Source organism: Mytilus trossulus, chromosome 1, assembly GCF_036588685.1.
Source record: "Mytilus trossulus isolate FHL-02 chromosome 1, PNRI_Mtr1.1.1.hap1, whole genome shotgun sequence".
Lineage (NCBI taxonomy): Eukaryota > Metazoa > Mollusca > Bivalvia > Mytilida > Mytilidae > Mytilus > Mytilus trossulus.
Genome location: NC_086373.1, coordinates 110,805,514 through 110,820,430, shown reverse-complemented (window position 1 = coordinate 110,820,430; position 14,917 = coordinate 110,805,514). Strand labels below are relative to the sequence as shown.

Here is a 14,917-nt window from a genome sequence, read left to right as displayed (position 1 = left end):
CCAACGTTCATCAATCAATAATAACAATTCCAGATACATGTTCTTCCTTGTGTGGTGGTAAGAAAGAAAGAATTAGTCCACAACCAGCACCTAAGAGAGTAGAAATACCTGTGTACTATGAAGAACCTGATGAATCGGTTATCTCACTCCGTAAATTAGAAATACCAACATTTAAGCATGATACGTAAGTAAAATAACACCCTGTTACAAATAAATGTAGTTCAAATTAACATTTGAACATTTTGTGCTTTTGAATAATGGAATATTTTTAGATGGATATTTATTTCATGAAAAAGAAATAAAAAAAAAATAGTTAGATTAAAGGAAAATTTATATCGGGAAGTCTTTTATGAAATTAGTGTATAAGACAATGATACAATTATCTCCCATTGACAAAATGAAGAGGAAAGTACCGAAACAAAGCTATGGACGGCAACCATTACAAGACAAAATATAAATCAATTTTAAAGTGAAAATTACATAGGACAGGTACAAACCAATGACAACCACTGAATCATATGATTTTGGGAAGCATATTAAGTATGTTGTTCGGCTGGGTTTAACATTTTTGGATGATTCAAAACACCCCTAACACATGAATGTGAAGTAAGAGCACGATATAAAACAATATGTCCACACGGAAACACTCAGAGTAAATTATAACCAAAGAATAAATCATGTATATTCCAGGCTAAAATTGCAAGAAATATACATCAATATGAGATTTATTTGTAAAAACGACAAAAGTCATTATATTTTGCAATGACAAAATACAGTATAAACAGAATGTTGGCACATATGTATTCCTATATATTCAGAATTTGGTTCTCAGAACTGTATAAAAAATGTACACTTATCTAAATATTTTTATATTGGTCGTGGTGTTTATCCTTTTTAGAACTTTAAACAAAACCATAGGATTATTATACATATTATGAAAATAAATTACTCTAAATAAATGTATTTTTCTGATAAAGACAATCTTTTTTAAAAGATTACACATCACATTTAAATTGATTATGTTTAGTTACATGTTTAATAGGTTTACGGACGATATGAACAAAATTAAAGTAAAACTTGGAGTTTGATTTCACGTTACTATTCAGGTTTCTATAGATATGCTACTCCTCCTTATTTAATCGGTATTATTGACTTAGAAATGATTTACTTCAGCTTCAGTACTAATAATGAAACAAGTAATTATTATCACCAAATGTGTACCGTTCTTCCATTTTGTGCTTTTTTCAGAAAACCATCAGTTAGTGAGACCCGTACAAAGAATTCGTACAGGTTAGTTTTGTTGACTGTTGAAATACTTTTTATATTTAATATTAATTAGTTACTGAAATATATATTGAATATAAGAGAGAGTTACAGGTTATATGTCAGTTTGTTTCTATGCATGTTGGCGTTTGATTTTGTAGCAGTTCAGTGTTTCTGTTGTTCCGTAGTTTCCTCTTATAGTTGATTTATTTCTTTGGGTTTTTGATTGCAACCCATATTTGTATTATCTAAATCAATTCATGACTTTTGAACACCGGTATATTACTGTTGCCTATATTTATAACGAACTGTTTTTAATGATAACTGAAAAATTTACTTTTTCATAAAGACAATACTTTTAAATATATGATAAGGTTATTTACAACCACTTGGTTGATGCCACTGCTGGTGGAGATTTATTTCCCCGAGGGTATCACGAGCCCTGTGTTGACAAGAGTTATCATTGATATGTTTATAATATAAATTAACCGTTTAAAAAACTTTGAATTGTTGAAATACATAGGCTTTCTACCTCAAGAATAGATTTCCTTAGCTGTATTTCGCAAATGTTTAGGAATGGTTTGTCCTCGATGCTCTTCAATTTCATGCTTTATTTGGCCTTAAAATATTTTTTTTGATTCGAGTGTCACTGATGAGTCTTCAGTAGACGAAACGCGCGTCGGGCGTAAATATAAAATTTAAATCCTGTATCTAAAATGACTTTATTTAAAATGATTACACCTCACGATTTAATTGATTATGTATAATAATATAATTAATAGGTTTACAGGCTATAAAAACAAAATTAAAGTAAAATTTGGAATTTGATTTCACGTTACTATTCAGGTTTCTATAGATCTGCTACATCTCCTTATTTCATCTTAATTATTTAATTTAAAATGTTTTAAATGAGTGTCGGTTGAAAACAAAACTTTACGACAAAAGACATGATTTCAGCTGCCCAAAAGTGAAACATTTGGAGGCTGAAATCATCACTTCGTTAATTTTACGGACGCATTCACGAGTTGGTTGACCGTTATGGAATATCTGTTATATAGATGATATCGGATATGTTCCGTATGTCATATCTACAATCCCGTTCCCTTTTCACGAATGTGACCTACCGAATTAGACGTTTTACCATTATTTACGACATTTTTTCCCTATTGTGTCTTTTTGTTTTGTTTATGCATCATTATCAATATAACAAAATTTGATGCAACTGTCGTACAAGTGAGAGGTTACCGCTATAAAACCAGGTTCAATCCACCATTTTCTACATTTGAAAATGCCTGTACCAAGTCAGGAATATTACAGTTCTTGTCCATTAGTTTTTGATGTGTTTTGTCATTTGATTTTGCCATTTGATTATGGACTTTCCTATTAGATTTTCCAGTGAGTTCAGTATTTTGGTGATTTTACCTCTTACTTTATTTCAGTATTTATAATGATACTGATACTGATTACCACCAAATGTGTACCGTTCTTCCATTTGTTTTTTTCTTTTCTTCAGAAAACCATCAGGTAGTGAGACCCATACAAAGTATGTGTACAGGTTAGTTGGCTGTTAAAAGACTTTTTATATTTAATATTAATCAGTTATCAGTTATTAGTATATATATTGAATGTAAGATAGAGTTACAGGGTATATGTCAATTCATTTCCATGTATGTTGGACGTTTGATTGTGTAGCAGTTCAGTGTTTCTGTTTTATAGTTTATAGTTGATGTTTTACTCTCGTTTATTGTTGGTGACCCATATTTGTATTCTCAAAATCGATTCATGACTTTTGAACACCGGTATACTACTGTTGCCTATATTTATAACGAACTGTTTTTAATGATAACTGATAAATGTTTTTTTTTTTATAAAGACAATTTTTTTAAAAAGATTACAATTTTCGGTTAAATTGATTATGTATAGTAATATGTTTGAAAGGTTTACGGGCTATAAAAAAAAATCAAACTTAACGTTAACGCCTGGACTGATACTGGTGTGTCTATGCTGTATTGAACTTGGCATCATGTATTCGGGTTTAGTTTTCTGTAATAAGTTAATACTTTAGTTTCATTATGAATATATCTTTCACATTCATTTGTTAAAATTTACTGTTTGCAATAGCATGAATCGTTCTATATAATAGTGTTCTTATCCCGGGCATATTACAATGCCGTATTTAGCAAAACCTTTTCAACTTTTGATCTTCAGTGCTGTACAACTTTGTACTTTTTTCACTTTCGATCTTGTATATCTGGGCGTTATGTATTCGGGTTTAGTTTTCTGTAATTAGTTTTTACTTCAGTTTCATATTCATTTGTTAAAATTTACTGTTTGCAATAGTGTGAATTGTTTTATATAATATGAATGTTCTTATCCTGGGCATACAAACAATGCCGTATTTGGCAAAACCTTTTCAACGTTTGATCTTCAGTGCTGAACAATTTTGTATTTTTTTCGTCACTGGTGAGTCTCGTGTGGACTAGACGCGTTTTTGGCGTATTGAATTTTAAACCTGATGCTTTTTGTTATCTATTAATCATGCTTTTCTTTGTCTAATATGTTCTGCTTTTTATTTATATTGTAGTCTTGTAATATTTTGTTTTCATTTCAATGTTATATTTAACTGTGCCATTAAAGTGCGAGGTTTGGCATGCCTTAAAACCAGGTTCAACCCACCACTTTTATTCCCCTTTAAAAGTGTCCTGTACCAAGTCAGGAAGATGGTCATTGTTATAATATTGTTCGTTTCTGTGTGTGTGTTGCATTTTAACGTTGAGTCGTTTCTGTTTTCTCTTATTTTTGAGATAAGACGTGGCACGGTACTTGTCTATCCCATATTTATGTATTTGGTTTTGATGTTATATTTGTTATTCCCGTGGTGTTTTGTCTGTTGCTTGGTCCGTTTCTGTGTGCTGTTGCGTTTCGGTGTTGTGTCGTTGTTCTCCTCTTATATTTAATGCGTTTCCCTCGGTTTTGGTTTGTTGCCCCGATTTTGTTTTTTGTCCATGGATTTATGAGTTTTAAACAGCAGTATACTACTGTTGCCTTTATTTAAACTTTGAATATGATTTCACGATACTGTTTATATTTCTATAGATCTGCTAATATGGTTTACTTTACTTAATAAATGAAGCATGTAATTGTTACCAACGAAGGTGTACCGTTTTTGAATTTGTTTCGTTTTTTCAGAAAACGATCAGTTAGTGAGACTCGTCCAAAGAACTCGTACAGGTAAGTTATATTGGTTGTTGAGAGTCTTACAATAAGCTGCTGAAACGTTTGTCTTATATTTGATAATGAATTAGTTTATGAATATGAGAGAGAGTTACAGGGTATATGTCAATTTGTTTCTGTGTTTCTTATCGTTTGTTTTTGTAGCAATTCAGTGTTTTTGTTGTTCGGTTTCTTTTCCTCGTCATGCTCTTATACATGTTATAGTTGATTTGTTTCCCTTTGTATTTGTTTGTGAAGAGAATTTGTTTTCGCATAATCGATGTATGACTATTAGACAGCTGTATTCTATTTATGTAATTCTCTTTTTCGTTGGCGTTTGTTTTTGTAGCAGTTCATGGTTTCTGTTGTTTCGTTCTTTTCCCCTTTTACATGTTATAGTTGATGTGTTTCCCTTGGTGTTGGTTTGTGTTGGTTTGTGACCAGGATTTGTTTTGACTTAATCGATGTATGACTATAAGACAGCGGTATTCTATCTTTTCCTTTATTCGATGAAACAAAGTCAAACTACATAAATAAATAACCACCTCTGGTCCGAGACCACAATTGTGGTCCCTTACGAATGTAGTCCTTAATGTTGACAGTGGGTTACTTGCCAATGTTTTTTATACCCCTTCCAAATTTATTTCTCCATGTTTTATGCCTCAAATTGCAAGTTAGGGGGGGGGGGTGAAATTACAATGTAAACAAATTTGGGTCCAGAATTTTAAAGGAAAGTAGTGATTTGGTCCAGCTGAAAAAGGTTAAAACTTAGCACTTCTGAAGCTGTCAAAAATATCGAGATGTCCTAAACATAAAATTGTCCATATTTTGAGTTAGAGCCGATAAAGTTTTCTATTATTTTGATATAATTTGTCCCAAAAGTAGTACAACACACTGTAAAAATTTAATTGAGAAAGCGCAGGTGGGATTTTTTTAATTTTCGTTTATTTTCTAAAAGAAATGCACTACGAAATAATTGTGGTCTCGGACCCAAGAGATGAAATCAGTAAATATAGAATCTGTACTTTGGCAACTTCCCTAAATGATTTGATGGTGCCAATTTGTCAAATAGCATGAAACTAAAGGGTTTAAACTTTTATTTTATAGAATTTGTGCAAAAATGACCAATTTTGACATTTTATGGTCAAAATAGGCATTTGTAGCTTTTTCAATGTTGATGCATAAATGGCATCCTGACTTTCTATCTGACAAGTTTTCATGTGTCAATATTTATGTTTCTATGCTTTTATCCAGTTCTATGACTTATTTATGAACTCTGAATCTACAGAAAAGAAGATTATCTCAGACAATATGTGCAAAATGTGCTGTATAAATGACCCTTGTCTAAACGCCCTGTTTGGATGAAGTCAAAAGTGGGGAGCTTGGTATATAAAAGTTGAAGTAAAGACCTCACTAAATTTGTATAAAAAGCACTTTACAATGTCCCTTGTACCTGTTTCATTTCACATACTATCTTTCTTTTCTTCTGTAGGATAGCAAGTGGTTCAAATATAAGCCTGTTGAGACTAAAATTGCATGCAAGTTTTACACAAAAATGTCAAAAATCTTTGTATCAGACCATACTGTCTGCAATAAAAGTTAAATGCAAGAGTCTTTTTGTGCTCAGATTTGTTGTATCATGTCATATGAGTATAGACATGATAAAAAAGACACAACTTTTTATTTCTTATAGCCTCAATATGCATTATTTAATGTAAATATGTGGCACGACCTAAATTTACCCTAAATTATTTCCAGTCTTACTTGGCCTCAGACCCTTTTAAACTAATATGATATGTTATTTGTAACTTTTCTTTCCATTTAAAGTACATTCAATACATATGAAAATTTATAACCAAAAAGCTTCACAAATTAAAAATTGCTGGAAAATATCACATCTTCATGTAAGGCCCCCCTCATTGAAAAACCTCAATTTTTAGGCGCAGGCTCATATAAATTTGACTTTTTAATAATTATGCTAAGTCTGATAAATCAAATGAGTACTCTATTGCTTTTAGTGCATGATAATTGATATATTTAGGTATCTAAAAAGTTTTTTTTTCAACATTTTAATTTTTAAGCCCCAAATGTTGATAGTTGAAATTTTTCAATTTTAACGTCAAAATTTAACACGCAAAGTTGAGTATAGAATGTAACATACTGTCTATAACATATATCCTATTGTTATGAAACTTTGTAAGCAGTGTTATAATTTATTTAGCCTTGGTCATAACAAGTTTTATTAAGATTATTCAGCTCTTTCGATCCTATTAGGTCCGAGACCACAATTGTCGTCCCTTGATTTTCGTTGTTAGTCCCTAGTGTTGACAGTGGGTTACTAACCAATGTTTTTTATACCCCTTCCAAATTTATTTCTCCATGTTTTATGCCTCAAATTGCAAGTATGGGGGGGGGGGGGTGAAATTACACTGTAAAAAAATTTGGGTCCAGAATTTTAAAGGAAAGTAGTGATTTGGTCCAGCTGAAAAAGAAAATATTTTGCATGTTCGCAAACTTAATTTATTTTAACAGTTCTAACATCATTTTCGAATAGCAGTATACAACTGCTGCCTTTATTTAACAAAACCAAAATTGAATCCTCTTGATTTTATCTTAAATTACCCTAAGCATGAACAATACATTACTTAGCTTGAAGACAACTGTGGATTTAATTCTTTTGATGAATACCGATTTCGTTGATTTAGTTGGTATAGGTTTAATAAAGGCAACAGTAGTATACCGGGTGACAAACTTAAGCTGAGGTAAACATATCAATTATAAGAGGAAAACAACGAAACACTGAAGTGTAAAAAAAAATACAATGCAACACACACAGAAAAGACTATAAGATTAACTTCGAATTTTAAATATTCAACAAAAAATTATAAAATTAGTGTCAAGCAAATAAATAAGTCCATAATCAGTGAAGATAAACTTTAGAATCGCCGTTTTTTGTGAATTTATTCAAATTTGAATCGTACAGGTAACGTTATCAGCTTCAGTTTGTGAATTTTCATTTGAATGACGTCACGTTTTGGCACGACGTCTTTGCGCCAAACTCATTCATGAAATTTTAAATTTATAGCTCTAACGTAATATTTTTGTGTGTATACATAAGATTCGGAATAACGGTACGCGTCGCCAGTAAAACTACAAATGTACATTTGCGACCGTCAAATCGCCAATTGACGGTGGCAACTCTTGAACTACAGTACAGTTATTCCTTAAATATACTGCATACTCATACGTAGAAAACAAGATGACAATTTCATGGCAAAAACGAAATATGACGAAAAGACAGCAGAATACAAAACACAATATAGAACATTTTTGTTAAAACTTACGATTGTAAAAAAGCCCCGATAGAATCGCAATACAAAAAGACAGAGATCTTTAGTAAGCAAAGTTTCGTAGCCAGAACTTCAAATTCTGCATTCTTCAAACCTTCGGTAAATGTATTATTTCGTTTCCGTTTTGTTTAATTCTAGTCGACACTTTGACCATGATGACACGTCATATGACTTTGAGATTAACCAGTCACAAGTTCTTCAGTCTCAAGATGTTAAACAATAGTAAGTAAAACTTTTACTTTCGTATTTCTAAGTTTGTTTGTAAGAAGTAGGACAACGAAGAGTTAAAAAAGGCAATATCTAAAACATTTAAGAAATTACTGCAGATTGATTACTGTTCAATACTTGTAGTTTTGTACTACAAAATTCCTCATTCAAGAAACATTTGAGGACTACTTTGTTTCTATTGGATACCTAAGCTTCATTAAATTCCATACAAACAACGGCACATTGCCGTTTCATCTGCATTTTCCACTAAAGAACTGTCTGTTAGACTGACTTAAATTTTGTCCGCAGTGACAGAGGGACGCAAGAAACCAGAGCGACAGTCGAACTTATAGATGAACATACACTAACAACGCCATGGTAAGTGAAAGAGGGTCTTCAAATATACTGTGAAAAATATGCATCCCAGTTCCTTCAGACACTTTTCAAAAAAAGGAGATCAAAGTGACCAGATTATTTAATTTCACTCTCAGATATAGTAATGATGTTATTTCATTAACAATCCACACCTTTCTCATTGGGTGTCATTAATATAATCTCCAGAACAAGAAATTAAAGAAACGTTTGGTCCTCTTTCTAAAGAAGTTCATCGGAAGGTTTCAAGACCTTGTTGATAAATATTCCTTCACAAATAATACACGATGGTATTGAAGTATAGATTACGCGTACTGACGTTTCGTATAATCTTAATAACGTGTTATAGTATTCTTTTGTCTTTATTAATATTATTTTTACTGTTTAATCTGTTATTTTGGTGAAATTCATTTCACGCTATTCTTACACATCCCGTCATTGTGTTATTTATTTTTTTAATTATTTTTTGTACTTTTAATTTTCATTTTTGCTAATGTGCTTCGTCTATATGACTTGATGGGTTACCTTGATTCATATGACGTTGGTCTGTACTTATACATCCCACCATTGTGTTATTGTTCTATGATAAAAAAAAATGCAGTCTTGTCTTTCATTATTGCTTATATGCTTTGTCTATATGCCACTTTGATGTTTCTTTGCTCTTCCTTAGAAGAAATTCACAATACCCATATAGACAAGCGACAAGAAGGACAAGGAAAACGTTTAATTTAGATTTTTTGGAGGATATGCCTATTTGTATCCATCTGATGAGTTAAGCCTTCTTCAATTGAATTGTACAGTTGTGTTTATGTTGTAATGTTACACCACTGTCCCAGGTTAGAGGAGGGTTGGTATCCCGCTAACATGTTTTACCCCACCAAATTCTATATGCATGTGCCTGTCCCAAGTTTGGAACTTGTAATGCAGTTGTTGTCGTCTGTTGATGTGTTACATATTTGATATTCATTCATTTTAGAACATGAATTAGGCGTTAGTTTTCTCGATTAAATTGTTCTGCATGTGTCATTTCGGGGCCTTTTATAGTTGACTATGCTCATTGTTGAAGGCCGTACGGTAACCTTACGTTGTTTTTTGGGCTCTTGCGGATAGTTGTCTCATTTTTAATTATAACACATCTTCTCTATTATATAAAACTCATTTTGTGTTAACTTATTACAGTGAGCAAAGAATAGACCACACATATTCTGAATCAACTTGCACATACGAGGAAGAAGAAAAACGCAGAAGACATTGGCGTAGGAAAAAAAGAGGAACAAACGTCTTCGTGAAGAACAGATGCGTGACAACAAATTTTGATTTATAAGATAAAATAGACAAACTAAGGTATTATGTCCCTCGATAAGGTGAGGACGTAGAGAACTTGATACCTTGATGTTGTCACGTGCTCATGAGCATGATATAATGACCGGTGAAAAGGATAAGTTTGACTTATTATATCATGTATATATAGTTTGAATTATTGGAAAATAATAATATTGGTCAAGCATTTTATAAGTACTGGTTAATACAGTAAAATACTTTTAGATGGAATATGAAACTATCTACATTGGTAACAGAAAGTGACATTACAGCTGTAAAATATGTATAATCTAATTGTGTGTACCTAAATGTATAGGCTTCAGATTCATATAATTATGTTTAATTTTATTGTGTATGATAGTACCTAAACGTACAGGCTTTACATTGCACATAAATATGTTTAATCTTATTGTGTATGATAGTACGGTAAACGTATAGGCTTTAGATTGCTCAGAAATTTATTTAATCTTATTGTGTGTGATATAACACAAAAGTATATGCTTAAGATAGTAGAGAAATATGTGTAACGTAATTGTGTGTGATAGTATATAAACTTTTAGGTTTTAGATCGTAGAGAAATATGCGAAATTGTAGTCGTGTAAAAAAAAAGCTTCTACAATGTTTCGTATATTTCATTAAATGCTTCTTTTTTATATTACACGTACATTTTTCATCCGTCCATCTGCATGTCCTTCTATCCGTCCGCGTCCTGTTCTGATAATCAAAACTCACCTGAAACTGCACAACAAAATTTCATGAAACTTTGTAGATAATAAGGACATTCTATATAGATGTGCATGACGACTGGAAATTAGGATTCTTTTATTTCTAAGATTTACATTTCGTTCTAATTTGCGACGTGATGTCATTATTAAACAGCCGTTGTTGCTTGTGAATTTTATCTATATAAATGTTTACATCAGATTAAATGATTTTTAGAATTTGTGTGCGATTATTTCGAATAATTAAAGGGCGTTTATTTTAAAATACGTAAGACATGCTGATACATTATAACGAGTCCATGCTTTGTAAATTGTTTCTTTCAAACTTTTGCAATTCAGATAAACGTATAAGTATGTTATAGATAAAATGTAAGATGGTGAGTTTAAAGAGTGAACATGGATTTGGCAGCTTATGCCACTAGAAGTATTTGTTTTTTGTATATTTAATTATGTTATCATCCGTCCCATTGTTTATCAATGTGTCTGAAGGTTTCAGAGGATTTTATTATGTTATTTCTTTTTAGATTTATTAAATGACTTTGTTTATGGGTGAACTTTTGTTTTCTTAAGACATATATCTAAATAAATTTAATTTATTTCTTTGCATTTTGATTTATTGGTATAATGATTTTTTTTTATATTAATTCAGTAACTTTGAAGAAACGGGGGCTTGTCAAAATAGTGTAATTGCTGGAACATTTTTAACAAAGCACAGTCAGTAATTATTGTAATAACATGAAAAATTTCAATATGTTAAAAGCGATGTCCGCCTTTTTGATATAATAGTTTACTTAACTATTTTAATCTGAGCTTTCATTTAAAAGCTATAATATCAAACGATTTGGTACTGTTTATGGGTGGTTTCGTTTACTTTTTATTAAGGATAATTTGTCAAATGTCCAACCGCTAAAAAGAGTACAATTCAAATTTAAACACAACCCATAAATCATGACCGGACAAAAGACACATTCGCGAAGATCGAATCAAAAATGTAAAAAGGGAAAGGATAGTACGACGGCTTTAAAGACCCAACAGGAATCATAAAAAAATGACTGGCTCTGTTTGTGTACCCTTTTATGGCTGTTGTATAAAGGTGTTCGATTTTAGTTGGTGAAGTTCAGTGGTCAATTTTCTAGCATTCGGATTAACCTTTGATTTTGTTCTTTTAGTTATTGATTAACAAAACCCTAGTTTCCTTTCGCGACCGCGGGTTTGGTTTAAGGTTTAGAATAGGACTAGGGTTCAAGTTAATGGTATTTCCTTTGAATATCTTATAAATAGAACGTCCCTTCTTTAATGGAACTTTGATAAACAATGTTTTGCATTTAAAATCGATACTGACTTGTGTTTTCATCTGTTCTGTTTTATTGATTTTTTTTCCATTTTCTTTGTTTAACATAACATTAGTAATATCTCCTGAATTGGACATTATATGAGCTCATGGTGAGGTGGCGGCAAATTCGATTACGTGTGTTACATCATCGTTAATAAATATGTGTGTTTGTTCTGATTGGCTTTGTTTAGCAAGGACTTGTGTATGACAAAAAGTAAAATGATGAAAAAAAAACGAACCACAAGAGAAAGTCAACACGGAACGTCTAATAACAAATAGTAAAATCTCAAGCTTAAATACATCAAATGAATGGAAAACAACTGTCATAATCCTGGCTTGGTACAGGAAATTTAATCATGCTATGTAGAAAATGCAACTTGTAATAACGAATACTACATTCTAATCCTGTACATAAATCAATCTGCATGTTTTTGGCAAGTGCTTATAACATTGTAATTATCATATTTATTTGTCTTGGCCTTATTTGTATTGTGGGGCCTTATAAGATGTGTAAACAGAGTTGTTTACAAAATAATGTTGTAATTGTGCAGTTTATATAATCATTTGAACAACCATAGATACTGATGTAATGATTTGAACTTTCTTTTTGACCTGCATGATGTTTCTTGAATAATCATAATCTATAATGTGTGATTGACAGTATTCTAGAGGTTTCCTTTTTACAGTTTCTATGAGTTCCCCTTCGACAGGGTTTTTGAATACACCTAAATGGGTGCGCGGCGAAAGATACCAGAGGAACAGTCAAACTCATAATTCGAAAATAAACTGACAACGCCATGGTTAAAAATGAAAAGACAAACAGACAAATAATAGTACAAAAGAAACAACATGACTAAGTAACACGAACCCCACCAAAAACTGGGAGTGATCTCATGTGCTCCTGAAGGGTGAGCAGATTCTGCTCCACATGTGGCACCTGTCGTGTTGCTCGTGTTATAACAAACCCGGTAAATAGTATAATTCGGTAGGTCACAATCATGTTAAGGGAAGGGGATTGTTGTTACGACGTAAGGAACATTTCCGATATCATTTGTGAAACGGTTATTCCAAAATGGTCAACCAACTTGTAATGGCGTTCGTAAAAATTACGAAGGGATGATTTCAACTTCTCCATTCGGAACTCATGGGTTTGAGAGCTTCCTTGTAAGCAGCAAGGTATTAAGATGATCAGACTTTGTTATATTTGATTACTCAGAATTACTCTAGAGTTGGATTGACACTTTTGTTTACTACATCATACTAGATTGTAAACTAATAAGTCGTATTCCGTAACAGTTTAGAGAAGAATTCCGGATAAAGATAAAACAAAGGATCGAACAGTACAGTTGCTATTTTCAATTTGTGAAATATTTCTTGTTCTCTTGTGTTTAATATATAAATCTGGTTGATATTATTATTTATTTGTATCTTATGTTGGCTACAATTTAGAAAATTGATATCTACATGGCCTTAACAACAGGTGTTAGAACATGCAACTGCCCGATCTATAATTTCATGTGATATATTAATTATTTGACCGTCTTCAGAAGAAAAATGACTTCTGATATATGTACCAGTGACACATTCTAAGATATGATTTTAAAATAAGCACAATTTTGTTTGACCAGAGGCCCTGTGTCATTCTGTCCGTCACTTTCCAATGAAAACAAATATAATGGTGGACTTAACACAACTTTTTATTTTTTATTTTAAAGATATGAAAAAAGCCGATATGTAGTAATTACTATGTGATTGGTTCGTATCTATTAAAATTACAATATGTGATATGATTGCCAATGAGACAACTCTCCACCAGATGGTTCATTTGTCTCCATTATACAATAAATATCATCAACATACCTGATTTAAAAGAGACAACAGATACCAATGGGATAATTCCATATAAAAAAGGTACGGAAACGGAAAAAAACAGGTCAAAATACACTGTGACAGTAGCACTTGAAGTTGCGTTTACTATTTGAACTGATATAGCATCTTTGTCTATAGCGTCAGTGCTTGCCATGTATCCATAAAACTACGAAACTGTCTCAATAAAATTTGTTTGTCACCTTTGACTTCATGCGCATATCAACAACAAACTTAGTTCCAATATATATCATTTTATCTCGGGTGTATGCATAGCTTATGACACCATATGTTTTAGTGTTGCACTAGTCACAAGGTCACATGTTCTCTGTTCGTAAATGGTGTCTTTACACTAAATACATGGAATGTTTTATATGTACTGGATATTTTAGTCTTATAAAGTGATGTTTGTATTAGTTGTTACTGGCTTTGCACTAGCTGTATCTCATGTTTACAGTCAAACATTGGTGGTCGTCCATACGATACGTTTGTCGTTTAAAATGTTGTCAAATACACAGTCTCTTACTTATTTTCCTGAAACACAATATATCAAAGCAGCTTTAGTAAAAATCAGCCTGTTGTCAGTAAGTCACTCGTCAACTTTAATTTGTTAAAAATCATGTCGTTTAATTCGAATATAATAAAATGCATATTCACTTACTTATAAAGATGGGTTACACAAAAAAGAACTGTTTTAAAAAATGAAATCCATATACAATAGAATATTTATGTTTCAATTCTTGATTTGTAATGTATCTAGTCATCTATGGATGTTAAACGTTGTTAACATCAACTAAGTGCATTTGATCCTTTCAAAATGATTTTATAAAGTCATTGTCATAATTTATCGCTGAAATAGTTTAAACTTATAGACAATTATGACCCTGGTTGTGTTCCTTAGTTTTCATTCTGTTGATAGAAAATCCCCATGCTAGTAAATTACTATTGCTAACTTTAGCATGGAAGAAGAAATCAATACGATTTTAGAATTTAATTGAATATAGCTTTTTTAGGTCGATGAAAGATTGTCGATTTGAGTGTACCATGCCTGAACGACCAGATTGATTCATCAGTTCGATGCATCCGGAGTAGTCCACAGAAAAGTAAAAGTAAAGCAAGTGATAAATTCACAACTTAACCATTAATTTAAAATATGCTTTCGCTTACAAATGGATTTCATTAAACGATTGTGATCATAACAGCAGGATTTATTTGATACTGAACTTATTATACATTGTTGTTAAAAATTTACTAAGAAATAAGTCACAAAA

The 14,917-nt window shown here is 31.7% G+C and overlaps 1 long non-coding RNA gene across 1 annotated transcript; it reads left to right on the top strand.

The window, feature by feature from the left end:
• The first annotated feature begins 37 nt into the window (after window positions 1-37).
• Window positions 38-10,220, top strand: LOC134697588 (uncharacterized). Its single transcript, XR_010103118.1, has 5 exons — window positions 38-184; window positions 2,777-2,818; window positions 4,453-4,494; window positions 7,965-8,048; window positions 9,585-10,220. It is a non-coding gene; the product is annotated as an uncharacterized LOC134697588 (long non-coding RNA).
• Window positions 10,221-14,917: the final 4,697 nt, after the last annotated feature.